The following is a 17,687-nucleotide window of genomic DNA, read 5'->3' as shown; positions in this document are numbered from 1 at the left end:
ACATTTTGATTATAATGTGTCTTGGAGTGGTTCTCCCTGGGTCCAGTCTCTTGGGAACTCTCCTTGCTTCCTGGACCTGCAAGTCTATTCCCTTCCCCAAGTCTGGGAAGTTCTCCTTTATTATATTTTCACTCAATTTTTCAAGTTCTAGTTCATCTTCCTCATTCTCTGGCAAACCAATGATTCTTATGTTGGGCCTTTTATAGCTGTCCCAGAGGTTTCTGATCCTCTCATTGTTGCTTCCCATTTCCTCTCGCTGCATTGGTTGACTGCTTGTTCCTTCTCCATATTCCAGTTTGTTGAAATGGACTCTGGATTTTTTCTCACCTTCTATCTCGTATGCGGTTTTGTTCCTTTCGTTATGAAATTTTTTCGCTTCTTTCTTATCTTTTTCCTGCTCTTTTGTGAATTCTGTAAGCCACCTGATAACAATGGCCCAGAACTGAGCCTCTGACAGGTTTCTTATCTGTTCATCTGTCAGGTTCTCTATCTGCTGTCTGGTGAGTTGTGTCACCGGTATTTCTATAGTTGTCTGCCTCATTTTGACAGATGCGTTTTGTTTTCTTGGGCCGGCTGTCGGGGGCAGTGCCTGTGTACTCGTAATGACCCAGCGACCGGCGGGCGCCGTTTGGCGTCACAAATCAGCGACCGGCGCCTGCCTGTCCGCGACCTATTCCGCAGCCCTGTGGTGCTTTCTTTGGGGGCGGGCGTCCAAGATGGATTCACACAGTTATTCAGCTAGGAGACCGGGATCCGTCCTCCCGTCCCCCTGGGCCTCACTGTTCAAGGCGATGCGGCGGCCGCTCTCCCCAGCGCCGGAGTCGCGCACCGCCAGGGGCTTGGCCGCCGGGATTCCTCGCCGGGGTCGCGCACCGCCAGGGGCTTGCGCAGCCGGGATTCCTCGCTGCCCGCCGCTCCGGGTGGGACCGCAAACAGCACTGCCCTCTTTAACTCTTACCTGCCCAAATGGCACCGTTGGTTTATAACTTCATATGTTGGACTTCCGTGTAGTTTTATTTTCTGGAATTTCTAGTTATCCTTTGTTTTGAAGTAGTTGTATTCCTCTCTAGTTGTAGAGGGAGACCTAGCGTGTCCGTCTAAGCCTCCATCTTGGCCGGAAGTCCTGTCTCTGTTATTCTTGTATGCGTGGTTTGCTTTTTTAGATTCAATTGTTGATAGATATGTATTTTTTGCCATTATATGATTCATAGCTTTCATCTTTTTTTTCTTAAATAAGTCCCTTTAACATCTCATATAATAATGGATTGGTGATGATGAACTTCTTTAGTTCTTTGTCTGGGAAACTCTTTATCTGCCCTTCGATTCTAAATGATAGCTTTGCTGGGTAGAGCAATCTTGGTTGTAGGCTCCTACTTTTCATGACTTTGAATATTTCTCACCAATCACCTTCTAGCCTGCAAAGTTTCTTTTGAGAAATCAGATGATAGTATAGGAATTCCCTTGTAACTATCTTCTTTTCTCTTGTTGCTTTTAAGATTCTCTCTTTATCTTTACCTTTGGCGTTTTAATTATGATTTGTCTTGGAGTGGGCTTTTTTGGATTCATCTTGTTTGGGACTCTCTGTGCTTCCTGGACTTGCATGTCTATTTTCTTCATCAAATTAGAGACATTTTCTTTCATTATTTTGTCAAATAGGTTTCCAATTTCTTGCTCTTTCTCTTCTCCTTCTGGCAGCCCTATGATGCAAATGTTGAACCATTTGAGGTTGCCCCAGAGGCTGCTTACACTATCCTCATTTTTTCAGATTCTTTTTTTTCTTTTTGCTGTTCTTATTGGTTGATTTTTACTTTCTTATATTTCAAATCTCTGATTTGATTCTCACCTTATCCACACTACTGTTGATTCCTTATAAATTATTTATTTCAATTAGTGTATCCTTTGTTTCTGACTGGATTTTTTTAATGCTGTGAGGTTCTCACTAAGTTCCTTGAGCATCCTTATAACCAGTGTTTTGAACTGGGAAACTTAGCGAGAGGTACAGGACTCACTCAAGCCAGATGCTGCTTGTTTCAGAGAATTTAGGAAAATCTGAAGCATGGGCCAAGGCAAGCCATTCAAATAGAAAAGCCACTGGAAACAGCTTGGGTGGGCCCAAAATTTGGGTGGAGCAGGGCCTGAGGAAATCACCAGGGTGGAGCAAACAGTGTGAGCCAGGTTGATGGAGTCTCAGAAATGGTGCCCAGCTGCTAGTTCTGTGGCTCTGTGGCTCTATGTGGGGAGGGCTCAGAAAAGGAACAATGGCCTCTGCCAGCATTTCTGTCCAGGAAAAAGCTGATCCTCCGCTCTTGCCCTGGTGCTGGATAATTCAGTTCTTCCCTGTATGTCTCTGATGCTTTTCAATCTGCTGCCCCTGCACTGGAACTCAGAGTAAGTCTCTGCATGGGCCCTTTAAGAAGAACTGCCGGGACTCTAGAAGTTTCTGTCTTTAATAGCCTTCATCCCTGCTGGCTTTTACAGCTAGAAGTTATGGAGACTCGTCTTCCTGGCACTGGAATGATGGGCTAGAGGCTTGCTGTAAGGCTGGGACCCCTTGCTCCTGAGATATCCCTCTTGATTTTTATCAACCACACGTGAGTGTAAGACCAACCTGATCCACATCTGTGCCCCTCCTACAAGTCCTAATGTGGTTTCTTCTTTAACTTGGTAGTTGTAGGACTTCCATTCAGCTCAATTTCTGATGCCTCTGAATACTGCTTGTTCTATAGTTTAGTTGTAGTTTTGATCAGGCCACTTTTTTATCTGCTAGAATTTGAGTGAGTTTTCTCAACCTCTCAGTTTGTGTTCCTGAGTTTACACAATAATAAAATACACACAATGACTCTCTTACTCTTCTTTTACCAGCTGATTATTTAATACTGATTAGCTTTGAAATGCATATAGCCCTATCAAATAGCCAGGTACTTGCCTTAACCTGAACTAACGCTGTATTAGAGTGAAAGTCAAAACCATGTTATGAAAAGACAATACAGTCCATGCAAAAGACCCTGAGAGATACTCAGTTTTTTTCAGGATTAATTTTCAGGATATGAAATTCTTTGGACTAACAGATTACCTTTTCTCCTAAATTGCCTAACATTTTGCTGATCATTAGCTGAACTTTCAAAGCAAACATAAAACTTTCAGCATTTGTATTTATATCAAAATATGATAAATGCCAGTATAAGAAAAATTCCTAGAGGAGAATTTTATCTAGCCTGTTACAACAGGATCACTATTTTGTTTGTCTTAAACTGTGAATAACAACTTTAGAGCTGTAAAATACTTTTGAGATTACCTAATTCACCTGTTTCAATTTACAGATAAGCACTGAACTCTAGCATGTCTTTACTAGGTCAGTATTTGGGCAGGAGGAAATAGGGTTGGGTTGCTAAATGGTAAATTCCTTGTAGGGTAGAAACTGAGCTGACATTGGCAGACGGGCATCAAGCCAGCTGGAGTCTGTGGGCAAAGCTTGAAAGGAAGAATGAGAGGCTGAGCAGACCCAAAAACAGGATATCAAGACTAGGACTCATTTCTCCAAGCAGCAGGAGATGGGGCTGCTGTCCGGCACCCAGCTTCAGGCAACGCACACCAAGGACTCATGGCTGCTGGGTACTGCCTGGCCCCTCTAGGGCCAGGTGCACTGGTCAGACTGAGCATTCCTTCGTGATTCTGATGCAGATGTGGATGAAAAGGGGCCACATACTACACCCAACAAGCTCCAGGGAAGCCTGCATGGAGGACTTACAAACTCAGAGACCTAAAATAACCACATAGCACAGTCTGAAATTAAAACTTTTAAACTAAAGACAGGTCATGGCAGGCAGTCATGTCCTAGGCTAGAATCTTCCCTGACAAAAGTCAATCTTTACCTTAACCAAGCCTGTCTATTGTCTTTTTTGCACCTATGATCACATACCTTTGGAATGTCCATTTTTCTTTTTCAGGATCTCTTAAAGCACAAATAACACACCAGAGCAAAGACCACAAAGCCCCTCATTGTCATCATGTGAACTTGTTGACTGTTACCTATCCTGTATCCACCAATGTAAAAGAAGTATCACCTATCATTTTACTTTTTATCCAATCCCAGAAGTTATCCCATTTGCTTTCTCCTACCTGCCTTATTCCACCAATGGATTTCATGTAACACTCTTACATCTTTTCTTTTTATTGTAATGTATAAAATCAGATGCAAAACTGCCATTTTTCTGGAGCATTTTCTCAATCTGTTCAGATTTTTCTTCCTGGCAATTGTCATCAGTTTGGTGCAAACAAACCCACAAAAATTCTTACAGGTTAGGATGTTTCTTACTTTGACACAGAAAAGCCATATTAAAATCTCAGTGTGTTACCTGTTCAAAAGTTCATGTGCCCCCCCCTCAAAAAAAGTTCATGTGCCCAATCCTTCAAAAGGCCAAAATTCAAGACCTCAGAGTTGGGAATAAGGAAAGGGTTATTGAGTACGAAGGCGCCAGCTTGAGAAAATGGGGTCCTTACTGTCAGGGCAGTCCTGCTCTGAGAAATCACCTGGAGACCACTGTGGAATCAGGCAATGGGTTTATTGAGGGAAAAAGGGGGGAAGGAGGGTGGAGGGGAGAGGCAGTTCCCAGACCAACTCAAGGGCCTGTAGAAACAAGGGGAATGGGCAGCAAGGGAACGGGGATCAGAGACCGGAATCGGGGAATGAGGACTCCCGGTGCCCCTCGTGGGCCTGTAGGGGTCCCACCCGCACTTCTGCAGGCACCTTTTTATACAGTACAGTACTAGCATTGCTATTATTGGTGAGAAGCAAGGCGAAGATGTCACTCTTCATATTCCATACAATAAGTAGCTTGGCCCATTTTTAACTTAGTCTTTAATCACAGCCCCTCACTTTAGGACCTAGACTGGCCTAAACACCATGAATGGCAGACATTGTGCTATATGCAGACAGTCTTCTGCACAGGCCCAGATGTGACTCACTTCTGGGTGAACCAAATATCCAGGAGATTTAATAAATGATACCTAGTTCACCAGTTACATAATTCCAGTACAAAAATAGTTCTTGTGTTGTTGTTTTTTAAGTACCAACTAAAATTTCTGAGATAAAAAGGAGAAAAAAACACAAATTTCAGGAACTTTTAGGCATCGTTAAGGAAAACTCCCCCCTAAAATTTGAGTTACTCAGGCTCAAAAGACACGGGTAAATTGAAGTCTCTTTTACAGAATGGTGCCTGGTGGGTCATATCTAACCCACATTAAGAATTTCAGCCCTGGCTGGTATGGCTCAGTGTGTTGAGTGCTGGCCTGTGATCTGAAGGGTAGCTGGTTCAGATCCTGGTCAGGGCACATGCCAGGGTTGCAGGCTAGGTCCCCAGTTAGTAGCATGCGAGAGGCAATTGATTGATGTTTCCCTCCCTGTACCCTCCCCTCTCTAAGAAATACAATCCTTAAAATAAATAAATAAAAATAAAAATAAAAGAACTTCATGAATTCATCCTGGGAAATTTGTCATATATGTCATGCATGCACACTTAGGTATACGAACAAAGCTGCTTATTCAGCAGTGTTTATATATGCATGAAAGAAAATGAAATTCATCTGCAGAGAGAGGGTCACTAAATCATGGCATTTTTTAAAAGAAATTGAATTAAATCTCGATGTTCTGATATTAAAAGATTTCCAATACAAAAAAAAAAAGTATCTTTAGTATGTCCTCATTTATGTGCATGTATGAATGTTTTAAAATATAATTATATGTTTGGGTTTATATACATAAAACAATTATGGAAATATATACTAGAAATTACTGATGGGGCAGTCAGTGGCAATAACTGTTTCAAATGTTTTGATTGAACACACCTTGCTAACTTTGATTTCCATAAAATTATGAATGGACAAAGGACAAATCAATTGCATGTATAAGGTTTAGGAATCAAAACGACCCTCTAGCCCCTCCTTCCTGACAGTTTACTTGTTTTAAACAATATTTGGTATGGCAAAATTCTAATGAAAGAATTTGGATAATCTCCAGGAGTTTGTGGTAAGATGGATTAATGATTATATAATTTTAGAGAGGAAACAAAGAAGGGCTATACATTAATGATTATTCGCTTCGACTAAACATACTCTCTCTCAGGTTGTGTTTTCTGGATTCCTACTGACATCTCAGAACTGGTAGGGCCAGATAGCTACTTAAGTATGATGCATTCCCACTTCATGTTCACAGAGCTGAGGGGGAAAAAAGTCACTTATTTGTGGTGCCTCAGAACCTGAGAGAATTGAAAGTCACAGTGATTAATTAATATTATTTCTTTATTCTTGCACTTTTGTTAGTCTCACCAAATCATACTGGGAGATATTAATATTATAAAGAATGGAACAGAAGAAAATGTCTCACAATTGTTTTACACTATAAAATAGCTTAAGGAAAACATGTGAGTAAATCATAACACTCAGATAAAATGATAAAATTAAAGAATAATACTTGAAGAAATATTGCACTTCTAAAAGAAAAAACAAAGACCAAAACAATATTAATACACAACTAATGAATTAATGATAAATAGTAAAGGGATGTGATAAATACAGGTAAAAACGACATTACAAAAGGAGATAATGATAATGAAAGCAGAATGAAAAAGCCAAAGATTGGAGTAACTAGAAACGGGTTAAGAGACATGCAAGATAAAGATGAATATAACTTATGTTCTCGAAGAAGAGAAGCAAAAAATACAAGAAACGTTTTATTCAAAGATATAATTCAGTATCTCTAATATGAACCAAAAACTGAGTCTGCAGAACAAAACATCACCCCCCAAATATAAAATATAACAACATTCAATTCACAAACTAATGAGCTCCAAAAATAAAGGTTTTTTTTTCAAGGCATCAGGTGGTATAGGTAAACTACTAGCAAGAGGGAGAATTTAGGCTGGCTTCTGACTTCTGCGTGGCAGTACTCCATAGGAAGAGAGTGGTAGTGGCCAGCTTCCAAGTCTGCCTTCAGTGATCTTTGCCTCCTGGCATTCACACCCTGTGTAGTCCCCTCCCTCATTTTAACAGGGCTGGTCTGTGCGGCCAGTAGATTCCCGCAGAAGTGATGTCAGGGATATAAAGTGCAACAAAGGGAATATAGTCAGTATTATTGTAATAACTATGTAGGGTGCCAGGTGAGTAATGGAAATATTGGGGGGACACTTTGTCTAACCACTATGCTGTAAACCTGAAACGGATACAAAGTAATATTGAATGTCAACTGTAGCTGAAAAATACAGCAATGGTATGTCACTTCTAAGATTAGGTGTAAAAGGCACTGGAGGGGGCCCTTGTTGGTCCCCCACCTCTATCTCTTGCTTCAACAGTACTTGGACAGAACAGACCCAGGCGCAGCTCTTTTTCCAGACTCGGACCGCTCTCCAACTTCTTTTCCGGTCGCCACCTTTGTTTGGACCCCCTCAGCCATCCTCAGTGCCTGCGACCAAACCGATTTTCAGCTTAACTCCTTATTGTCAAATTCCCAAATGCATCAGAATTATTACAAAAGATGGAGGCCGCCGTCAACCGCCGGGCCAACCTGCATCGGAGGGCCTCCTACACCTACCTGTCTCTGGGCTTCTTTTTCAAACCCGAGGCTGTGGCTCTGGAGGGCGTGGGCCACCTCTTCCCTGAGTTGACCGAGGAGAAGCGTGAAGGCACTGAGCGCCTCTTGAAGGTGCAGAACCTGCGCAGTGACCGCACCCTCATTCAGGACACACGGAAGTCTTCCCAAGATGAGTGGGGTGACACTCAGGGCACGATGGGAGCCTCCATGGTCATGGAGAAGAACCTGAACCAGGTCCTTTTCGACGTGTCTGCCTTGGGTTTGATCTACACGGACCCTCATCTCTCTGACTTCCTGGAGAACCACTTCCTGGATGGGGAGGTGAAACTTATCAAGAAGCTGGTCAACCCGCTGACTCACCTCCGCAGGCTGGCGGGCCTCCAGGCTGGGCTGGGTGAGGATGTCTTGGAAAAGCTCAGTCTCAAGCACAACGAGGAGCCTTGGGAGCTCAGAGGCCTTTGAGGGGCCCTTCTGCATTGCCCTGGTGTCTGGATTCTGCCTGAGCCTTTCCCTGCAACCACTAGGCAGCCTTTTAATCACCCTAGAGCCCTCTCCATGTTTTGGACCTAATGGGAACAATAAGGTTTTTGCAAGAAACAAAAAAAGAAGACACTGCAGCTTCTGTGCTGGTTGCAATCCCACTCTCTCAGGTCAGTGGTTCTTGGGTAAGCCAGCTGTGACGCAAAGCCCAAGGTGATGAGGTACCGAAGTCTTTTGCCACCAGCCAGGAAGAAACAGCCTCTCAACCACAGCCACGTGAGTAAGCCACCTTCGAAGCAGATCTTCTAGGTACCATCAACCCTGGAGATGACTACAGCCCTAGCCCACAACTTGAATAGGCTCCTGAGAGAACTTGAGCCAGAACCTCACAGCGAAGCCTCTCCCAGATTCCTGACCCCCAGAAACCATGTACAATAACACAGGTTTGTTGGAAGTGGCAGAGATTTCTAGTGATTTGTTACACAGAAATAGATCATTAAAACAATCCTCAAAAAGGGAAATACTGCAGGACCCAAAAATAATACACAGTGTAACTCAAGAACAGTTATTCATATATTATTCAAGAATAAAAGTAACAAGTAAATATTTTCATAAATTAAAAGCATTAGGCAATGCAAGACCCAGTAAGGTGTTAAAGCAAAGAATTCGGAAACAAATTGGAACCATGATGAAAAAAACTGAGTATTGACTGTGAAAATGGAGAAATGACACTAAGTTACTAGGGAAATCTTGCTGCAGGCTGGAAAATAAATGTTAAACTATCATAATGTATAAATCATAATAAGAATGGGTAAATAAAAAACATTGGGAGAAACTGCAACAGCACTGAGGTCCTAGATCTTTTCTTAGCATGTTAATTACTACCAGCTAAGCTGCAAAGATTTTATTAAAAGATAAACATGGCTCCAGTTGCATTGTATTGTTTATAAATTCTTTGTTAACTTAAGAGAACTCTTTTAGAAAATATCTCCTGTAGTGAAGAACTATGTTTTGATTTTGATCCTTTAATTTTACTTGTTTCTTTTCTTATATTTTATATTTAAATTAAATTGTGTTTAGAAATAAGATTTATATTATCCCATTTGTAAAGTTTTCCTTTCACCCTTCTTCCTTTCTTCAACTGAAAAATATCTAGAGTAAGATTCACTACTACATTATTTATTAATGAAAGAATTTGATATTTTCACTTTCATTTTTACACTTTACTGCACTGAATAAATTCTTTATAATCTGCACATACTGATTTTATAATAATGACTAGTTTTAAACAATAATTAAGATATACTAGAATCAAATAAGATAATATATTTAGTGATTACTCTAGATGATGGGAATATTTATGGTTATGGTTTTATTCTTTGTACTTTTCTGTATTTCAAAATATGACCACCCCTAGTCCAAATCTGTGAATCTTCCTGAAATGAAGCCTCAGGTAAAAAAAGTTGGGGGCAAGGAGAGATGTATTTGTCTCTCTCTTCCCAGAAGACCCCTGGCTCCTGACATAAATGGCTTCCCTCAACTTCTCAGCTCCAGAGCTGGTTTTAAAGTAATTGTCACTTTATACCTTCTGCCAGGCCTTGCCTATGCCCTCCTGGCGTAGGAAAGGCATAATGATCTGCTCAAAGGTGATCTTCCATCTCTAACCTTACAAGGAGGGTGTGGCAACATCGTTTGCAAAATAGGAGATAAAAAATATTCATGTAATCCCTTAGTCTAGGGCATAATTTTGGCAGATAATCTCATTCATAAATCCATAAAAGCTTAGTATTTATAAATTGCAATTTAGTGGAATTGAGTGGAACTCTTCAAACATTGTTATCATAGTAATTTGATACACAAGTAATTCAATACAGTTTATCTAGTTGGTGTTACAGTATATTTATCTCTTGTTTGTCAAGAGGATTATGTTAGTCCATTCATGGTTATTCTTGATTAATCCTGATGTTGTATGTTGATGTTGTGTCAAGATTCTGGATTTCACTGGAGAGGCAACCATAATGTGTGCATCTTTAACGATAAGTATAAAATGTTTAACACTTTTAGACAAAGAAGGTAAAATGAGTCAGTGTTTTTATTTCTTTAATGTGCAGCGAACACATGTAAAAAAATTTTTTTACTGCTTAGGATAGACTTTATGAAATCATACTATAGAAAACTTTTCAATTATTTTTATTACATATTATATTTTTCTAATTAGAAAATGAATATTGACTACAGAAATTTTTGAAAATATAGAAGGGCAGAAAGAAAAAATATCACCCATATTGCGTCATCTAGATTTAAACCAATTCACATTTTGATGTAAGATCTACCGTTATCTTTTTGGCTCATGTATATGTATCTCATTTGCTTCACAAACTGGGGTCTTAGCAAACATTTTGTGTTATAGTTTGATGACTTCACTTAACATATTGCAAATTTTTTCATGTTATTCAATATTTTTCTACATATAAGGTTTTTTAAAATGACTGGAGATCATAACATATACTTTTTTTAACCAAACTACAATATTTAGACATTTTATGTGATATCTTGTGTTTTATAGCAAATTTCTAGAAGTAGAATTTTGGGGTAAAATCACCTATAAGTGTTGCAGGCTTATTATGCCTATTGCAAATTACACACAGCCATGGCCCCCACCCCACCCCACATTCAAACTAGACTCCATTTAGGCCTTTACTAGAAATGAACACAAAAGCCTATTTCCAGCACCTTCCATTATGGAGTGTTATACGGTTTCAGTATTGCCAATTTCTTTAATTACTAGAGAAAAATGTAAATGTGTAGGGTGTAGCGAAAGTAGGTTTACAGTTATATGTGAAACAGCTTATTCTTGTACTATTATTTATTAATTATTCCATATGAACAACTGTAAACCTACTTTTGCCCAAACGTGTATATATTTTTATTGCTTCTTGTGTACTTTACCCATTTTTTTAACTGGGGATATTCAAATTTTTAATGATTCTTTTTACTTTGAAATAATAAATGTTCAGGTAATTATTTTTGTCATATATTTGAAAACATTTTCCGATTTGTCATTTTCCCCTATAATTTTGTTTGACATTGTTTCTGACATACGGATGTTTTGAATTAATTATGTTGTCAGTCTTATCAATCATATCCCTTACATTTTTGTCCTTGGTTTTATGTAATTACACAGGAGTGTTTGCTCAGTGAAAATTCATCCAGCACACTTATGATTTATGCACTTTCCCATATATATGTTACATTTCAATAAAATGTACCAAAAATAGTAAAGGTCTTTTCTAACCTATATATATGTATGCACACACATATATAAGGGGGGGACACAAAAAAATGGATTTATCTTCTGGCAGGCAGGCCCCTTGTAGTACAGACTTCCCCTGCTAGGTGAGTGTTCTAGAAACCCATCTGTATCAGTGTGCCAGCTGGCATTATTGTAAGAAGCTGCATTCAGCTTCAGTGAATTTTTCTTGAAGACTTTCAACATGTTTGCCCACTTTATGATGGGAGATTTATGAGTGCACTTGCCCACATTGTGCTGAGTGTTCAGCAGTTTTTGACCAAAAATGGTATGACCCCCCTGCCCACCCTCCATTATTCAACCAAGCTTGCCTGAGCAACCTTTTCATTTGTTTGTTTCCCCAGATGAAAAAAAGTCCTCAAAGGCAGAAGCACCATAAGGCATCAAAATTGAAAAGTTCAAATCGACAAGTGGAAAAATAATGTCTCAATGGGTGTATTGCATCAAATGGAAAGTACTTTGAAGGTGACTGAAGTTTAAACATGTAAGAATAATGACACAATTTTTTATAAATTCCAGCGTTTTGGGGTACCCCCTCGTACATATTGATATTCTTCTGGTTATCTTATTACTTTATTTTTTTTTCTTTAATCCATTTGGGTATATAACTGTAAAGTATTTTTCCAAATTGTCAGCTAATTTTAGCAAAATTATCTTTCTTTGAATATGACGACATTACTACTTTCCCTCTCTCCCAGAATCTCTCAGCATTTACATTTGCAAAATGAATAAAATTAATTGATCTCTTGGCTTCTCTGTGTCTCAGGTTCTACAATGTAGTAACATATTTGTTAGACAATAACATATGGTGACTGAAGACCATAAGAGGAAGAAACACAAACTAAATACAGTAACCATCTAACAGACAGACTTGCTAAATGTGGTACTTGCATCCTCCTACAACCAATCAAAATTACAACTAAACTACAGAACAACTGTCAGTCAGAACTGCCTGAAGTCTAGCTGAAAAGAAATCTTATAACTAAGGATGTAAAGAAGCCACACCAGGACTGGAAGGAGCGGGCAGAGACACGGAACAGGCTGATCTCACATCCATGAGAGACAGTTAAAAATTGGGAGGGGTATCTGGGTTGTACAGAGGAGAGAGGGGTCCCAGCCCCAGAACAGGCCTCCCATTCCAGGGTCCCAGAGCTAGGAAGAGAAAGTCCCCATAACTTCTGGCTATGAAAACCAGCAGGGATTGTAGCTGAGGGAGACAGAAGGCTTCTGAAATCCCAGGCGGTTTTCTTAAAGGGCCTGCACAGACTTACTTGAACTCACTGTCTGAGCTCCAGTGCTGGAACAGCAGCTCAAACGGTGCCAAGAACATACAGGAACCGAACTGTCTGGCTCTGGGATGAGGGCTGGCAGAAGTGCTGGCAGAGGTCATTGTTCCTTATGCAAAAGGTATGAGGCACATGAGGCCAGATGTTGCTTGTTTGGGGTTTGCGCACCTTTGAGAGATTTTAGGAAAGTCTGCAGTATAAGCCAAGATAGGACATTTGTATGTAAAAGCCACTGGAAACAGGTTTGTGGACCTGTAAATTGAGTGGGGCAGTGTCTAAGGAACCTCCAGGGCAGGGGGAACAGTGTTAGCCAGGTTGATGGAAACTCAGATATGGTGCCTGATGGCTCTGTGGTGTTGTCTTGTTTCAAGGTCATGATGACATCATGGCAATTTCATTAACTGTTCATTTTCCGTCAACACTAATGGATTAGAAGTCATAAGTCATTGCTTCTGGAGGAATTCCAAATGGCTGACAGTCAGGGCATAAGGGGAAAAAATCTATTTTTATATCCTTCACAGCTACTAAGGTTGGAGCTCACACTCAACAAACAAACAAAATGTAAACTAAAATAGACTATTGTGTTGTTCCTATAGGAATTTTAGATGGCCTTCCTGGAATCAAATCAAGGTTTACAACTCACCCAATTTGGAAAGATACTTCTTAGTTTGTTTGGGCTGCTATATATAACAAAAATAGCATAGACTAGGGGGCTTAAATAACAAACAGTTCTGGAGACTGCAAAGTCCAAGATCAAGGCACTGGTACCTTCAGTATCTGGTGAGGACCCGCTTTCTCATTCATAGATGGCCCCCTTCTCATTGTTTTCTCACATGGTGGAAAGAGCTAGGAAGCTCGCTTGGGTCTCTCTTTCTTTTTTTTTCGTATTACTTTTTAAAATTTTCAATTACAGTTGACATTCAATATTATATTAGTTTCAGATGTATTCTGCAGTCTTTTTCATAAGAGCACTAATTCTATTCAGGACGACTCAACCCCAATGACCTAATCATCTCCCAAAGGCCCCACCTTCAATACCATTACACTGGGGGTCAGGCTTCCAACATAAAGATTTTGGGAGGGAGACAAACATTTACTTATTTATTTTTAAAGATTTTACTTATTTATTTATAGAGAGAGAGGAAGGGAGGGAGAAAGAGAGGGAGAGAAACATCAATGCATAACCACACGCCTCTCGTGTGCCCCCAACTGGGAACCTCGCCCACAACCCAGACATGTGCTCTGACTGGGAACCGAACCAGCGACCCTTCTGGTTCACAGGCCGGCACTCAATCCACTGAGCCACACCAGCCAGGGCGGGACACAAACATTTAATCTCTAGCAACACTATTCTTCAGTCTCTAGGTCTCTCTCTGGCCCAACATTTTTACAATCACGTTTTAGTTATACTACCTGCTACAAGAACACCTGGACCTCCCTCTTCACATATCTGAGTCCTGCTAACAATGTCATCCATTCCTCCATCAAGAGCATGGTGTTTTAATATAACTCTGGGCTCTATCATCTAGATCTCATAAATATTTTCTTCCAGAAGGCTGTCCAAGATTGATAATTCCCTGGCTTCCTCACTCCATGCCCCTATATTCACTCTCTAGCAAGCAAGCTAAGACAAGGTAAAATTTTTCTATAGAGCAGCATAGATGCCCAAAAACAGAAAGAGACTTTTGGCACTTCAGGTAGAACTTTTAAATCCTCATAAATCAAATGAGAAGTCATGTACATACATGTACTCATTGTTTTTTTCTAGTGAGAGGATCCATAACTTTAATTAATTTCTCCATGTGGTTGATAACCAAAAACACAGCAGATGTTGTAGGTGCGCGGCCCCTATTCACTCAGCGTTTACTGTTCCTACATCGTCCATGGGTACGAACCAAGGACTGGCTGACTGCCTGAAGACTTTCTCCAGCTGTAGGAGTGTGCTGGATGCCTAAAGATGGAGAATACTGGAGAGTTAATATCCCCAGGAGCAGCTTTCAGCCATCAATAGGTAAACACCCCAGCTCCTCACCCTTGACATGGGACAACCGCAAGACTTACTCTACATTACCTTCCAGGATCTCGCACTGAGATTCACCCATTATCTGCAGAGTCAATCTGCTCATCAACATATTTTCTACTGGATTTCTCCCATAGTGGTCTCACTTCCCCACCTCTCTACTTGTGCTGTCTGGGATCACCTTCTAAATAAGAACATGCACTCAAAGCTATAGCTCAGTGTCAGCCGGAGTCAAATCACTATGCTTTCGGTTCCCATACAGTTCATCCATTCTGGCTATCACTTTAGGTTATCTCTACTCTAACCAACCAATACTAAAATCAGAATGCCTGCTAAATGGGCCCAATTCTATACCCATCTTTGGAAACCTCCTTATTAAACTGATCCCTCCTGCAATGGTTACATTCAACGCTAGTTTGTAGTCAATCTCACTATACTCCATACCACAGTAAAGACAGCTTATGGACAAAATAATTACTTTTCCTGGTATTTTAGGCATCATTACTTAAAAATGTTCAGCAGCCCTTTAGGATCTGAGGGGAAAAAATAAAAGAAGTGAAAAAGGATTTGACCTAAGCTTTCAGGAGGCTCATTCCATTTAGTTTGTTTTTTGACTTGAACTGTGGCCCTTCCTTCTACTGTCTTTACTTGGCTCTCATTCTTCTTGAGAGTAATTGGAGTTTAAGTGGTGTTGGAAGAAGTTGGCTCCTGGAATCTGCAAGCATGTCTTTAAGCAGATGATTTTAAGCAATTCTGCCGACCAAACCGAATTAACCATTTTGAGTTGTCATCTGAGTTTCTATTTGAGTTGCCAATGTTTGTCTGTTTGATTCTTCTCCCATCCATTGAGCAATTTTAGTGCATGAAAGAGCATCTGCACAAAAGGAGTGTCGGGAAGCCAGCAGCTGTTTGTTGAGAGCCATACGGGACTAGTCACTGAAAGTCCATTTCTTTCCTTATTCAAGCAAGTAGAAAATGTATAACAATGAAATAAACAACTCAAAAGAGATATGGCCTAACACATCTATAGGACACAGTGTGGAAAATTACTACCATGTTGCCCTGGCCAGTGTGGCTTTGTTGGTTGGAGCATCATCCCATGGACTGAAGGATCATGGGTTTGATTCCGTTCAGGGCACATCACTGGGTTGCAGGTTCAGTCCTAGGCAGGGCACATAGGAGACGCAACTGATTGATGTTTCTCTACCCAACCCCCCTCTCTAAAGTCAGTGGGCATGTTTTCGGGTAAAGACTAAAAATATAAAAGAAAATTACTATCATGTTAACAGACTCCAACTATGCACTCAATGCATTTCTACTTGGTCAAGCCACAGTATATTTCATCTCTGTTGGAATTACACAAAAATTAAAATGCTACAAACTGGAGCCAAATAAATGCTTTAAAAAAAAAGATTTTATTTATTTACTTTTAGATAGAGGGGAAAGGAAAGTGAAAGAGAAGGAGGGAAACATCAATGTGGGAGAAATACATCAATCAGTTGCCTCTCGCATGCTCCCACGTGTGGACCTGGCCCACAACTCAGACACTGGGCCCCACTGGGAATCAAACCAGCGACCCTTCGTTTCACAGGCTGGTGCTCAACTCACTGGATCACACCAGCCAGGGCCTAAATGCTTTTTAAATATATTCATATTGAATATGTTTAAATGTTCTTTCCTCAGTTGTCTTAAGTTGCTACAAAGTGTCAACTGTCACGTACACTCCCACTCAGCATCTCTTGCCAAACTGAAGTTTGTCTGTGTCACTGATAGAACAGAAATTAACCTCCTGTTAGTGACGCTCACTATATTCCTTGCTTGCTTAGCAATAGTAGCTCCAGGAAAATAGAAAATAAAAAATAAAAAGCAACAACAACAACAACAAATCACAAAATCAGCCACCACTTATATTTATACGCGAAAAGGTTTACATGAAAGTGACAGTACAATGCTCAGCAGTAACAAGAATGCTTTTTAATAAAGACAAACTTCTTAAATACTTCTAATGCTTTTGACTCAGGAATGCTTAACTGACTTTTAAACTATAAAGGTAGGAACCGGTAAGATCGCCTTGACAGCATGCCTATCTACACAATAGGAAATTTTCTCCTCTACCAGAGATGTATAAATTTCCTAGTCCTTTAGAGCTTGAATTGTAAATTGGGATAGGATGTTCTCACTATTAGCAATGTGAAATTAGGAATTTCCAATATTCCCCTGAATGGTTGTCCTAGCCAAGGAGTCACCTGGGGGTTCTGTGCCCACTCCCATTGCCCCCCGGCATCCATTCCCTACCCCATCCCTGCCCCCACACATACACACTTCACCTTCCTTCTCTTCTTCACTACTGATTAACAGAATGCATGGATGAAAAAAGTTCTGCTCCTTGACTCCACTGTGTGTGCTGTGTGGGCAGGGGTGTTTCTTGCAGCACCAAGCAATTCTCTGACACCAGCTCGGTGTCCTTCAGTTCAACTCAATTCTGACACTTTCTACCCGGAGGTTACATCAGAATCCACAGGTTGAGCTCAGTCCTACTAGATGCCCTCACCACCACCCCAAGCCATTTCAAGGGGCCAGTCACAAGACCAGGTTATCTATCACCTGTGCCTATGCTTCTGACAAACTGGCTATAGATTGGAGGTTCCAAGGACCCCCCCCTTATTGGGTTTCATTTATTAGAGCAGACTTCAGATGCCAGTTACAAGTCCAGTTGTCACCTCATTAACATAATCTCAGTGGTGATGAAAGGAAGCCTGTTATAAATAATAAAATACCCACTTCACATTTATGGCTCTAAAGCTTTTCAGAAACTTAGGACAAGAGACCAGGTTTTATAATAAAAGATGTTCCCATTGCTCTTATCACTCAGGAAATTCAAAGAGTTTTGGGAGCTATGAGTCAGGAACCAGGATGAAGATCAAATATATACACAAGAAATAAATTTTGGTCATCTGAATAACCAAATATGTGTGTATGTGTGAATATATATATATATATATATAT

The 17,687-nt window shown here is 40.3% G+C and overlaps 1 long non-coding RNA gene across 3 annotated transcripts in view; it reads right to left on the bottom strand.

The window, feature by feature from the left end:
- LOC150020729 (uncharacterized) overlaps positions 1–17,214 on the bottom strand; it is a 107,442-nt gene extending 90,228 nt beyond the window's left edge. For all 3 annotated transcript variants that reach the window (XR_016510441.1, XR_016510439.1, XR_016510438.1), the window contains exon 1: positions 17,009–17,214. This is a non-coding gene — a long non-coding RNA (uncharacterized LOC150020729). The remainder of the gene's footprint in view (positions 1–17,008) is intronic.
- Positions 17,215–17,687: the final 473 nt, after the last annotated feature.

The sequence above is a fragment of the Furipterus horrens genome, unplaced genomic scaffold (genome assembly GCF_987537825.1).
Source record: "Furipterus horrens unplaced genomic scaffold, mFurHor1.1.pri manual_scaffold_1, whole genome shotgun sequence".
In the NCBI taxonomy this organism is placed as follows: domain Eukaryota; kingdom Metazoa; phylum Chordata; class Mammalia; order Chiroptera; family Furipteridae; genus Furipterus; species Furipterus horrens.
Note: the sequence above shows the minus strand (reverse complement) of the source record. Positions and strands in the feature narration are given on the sequence as shown.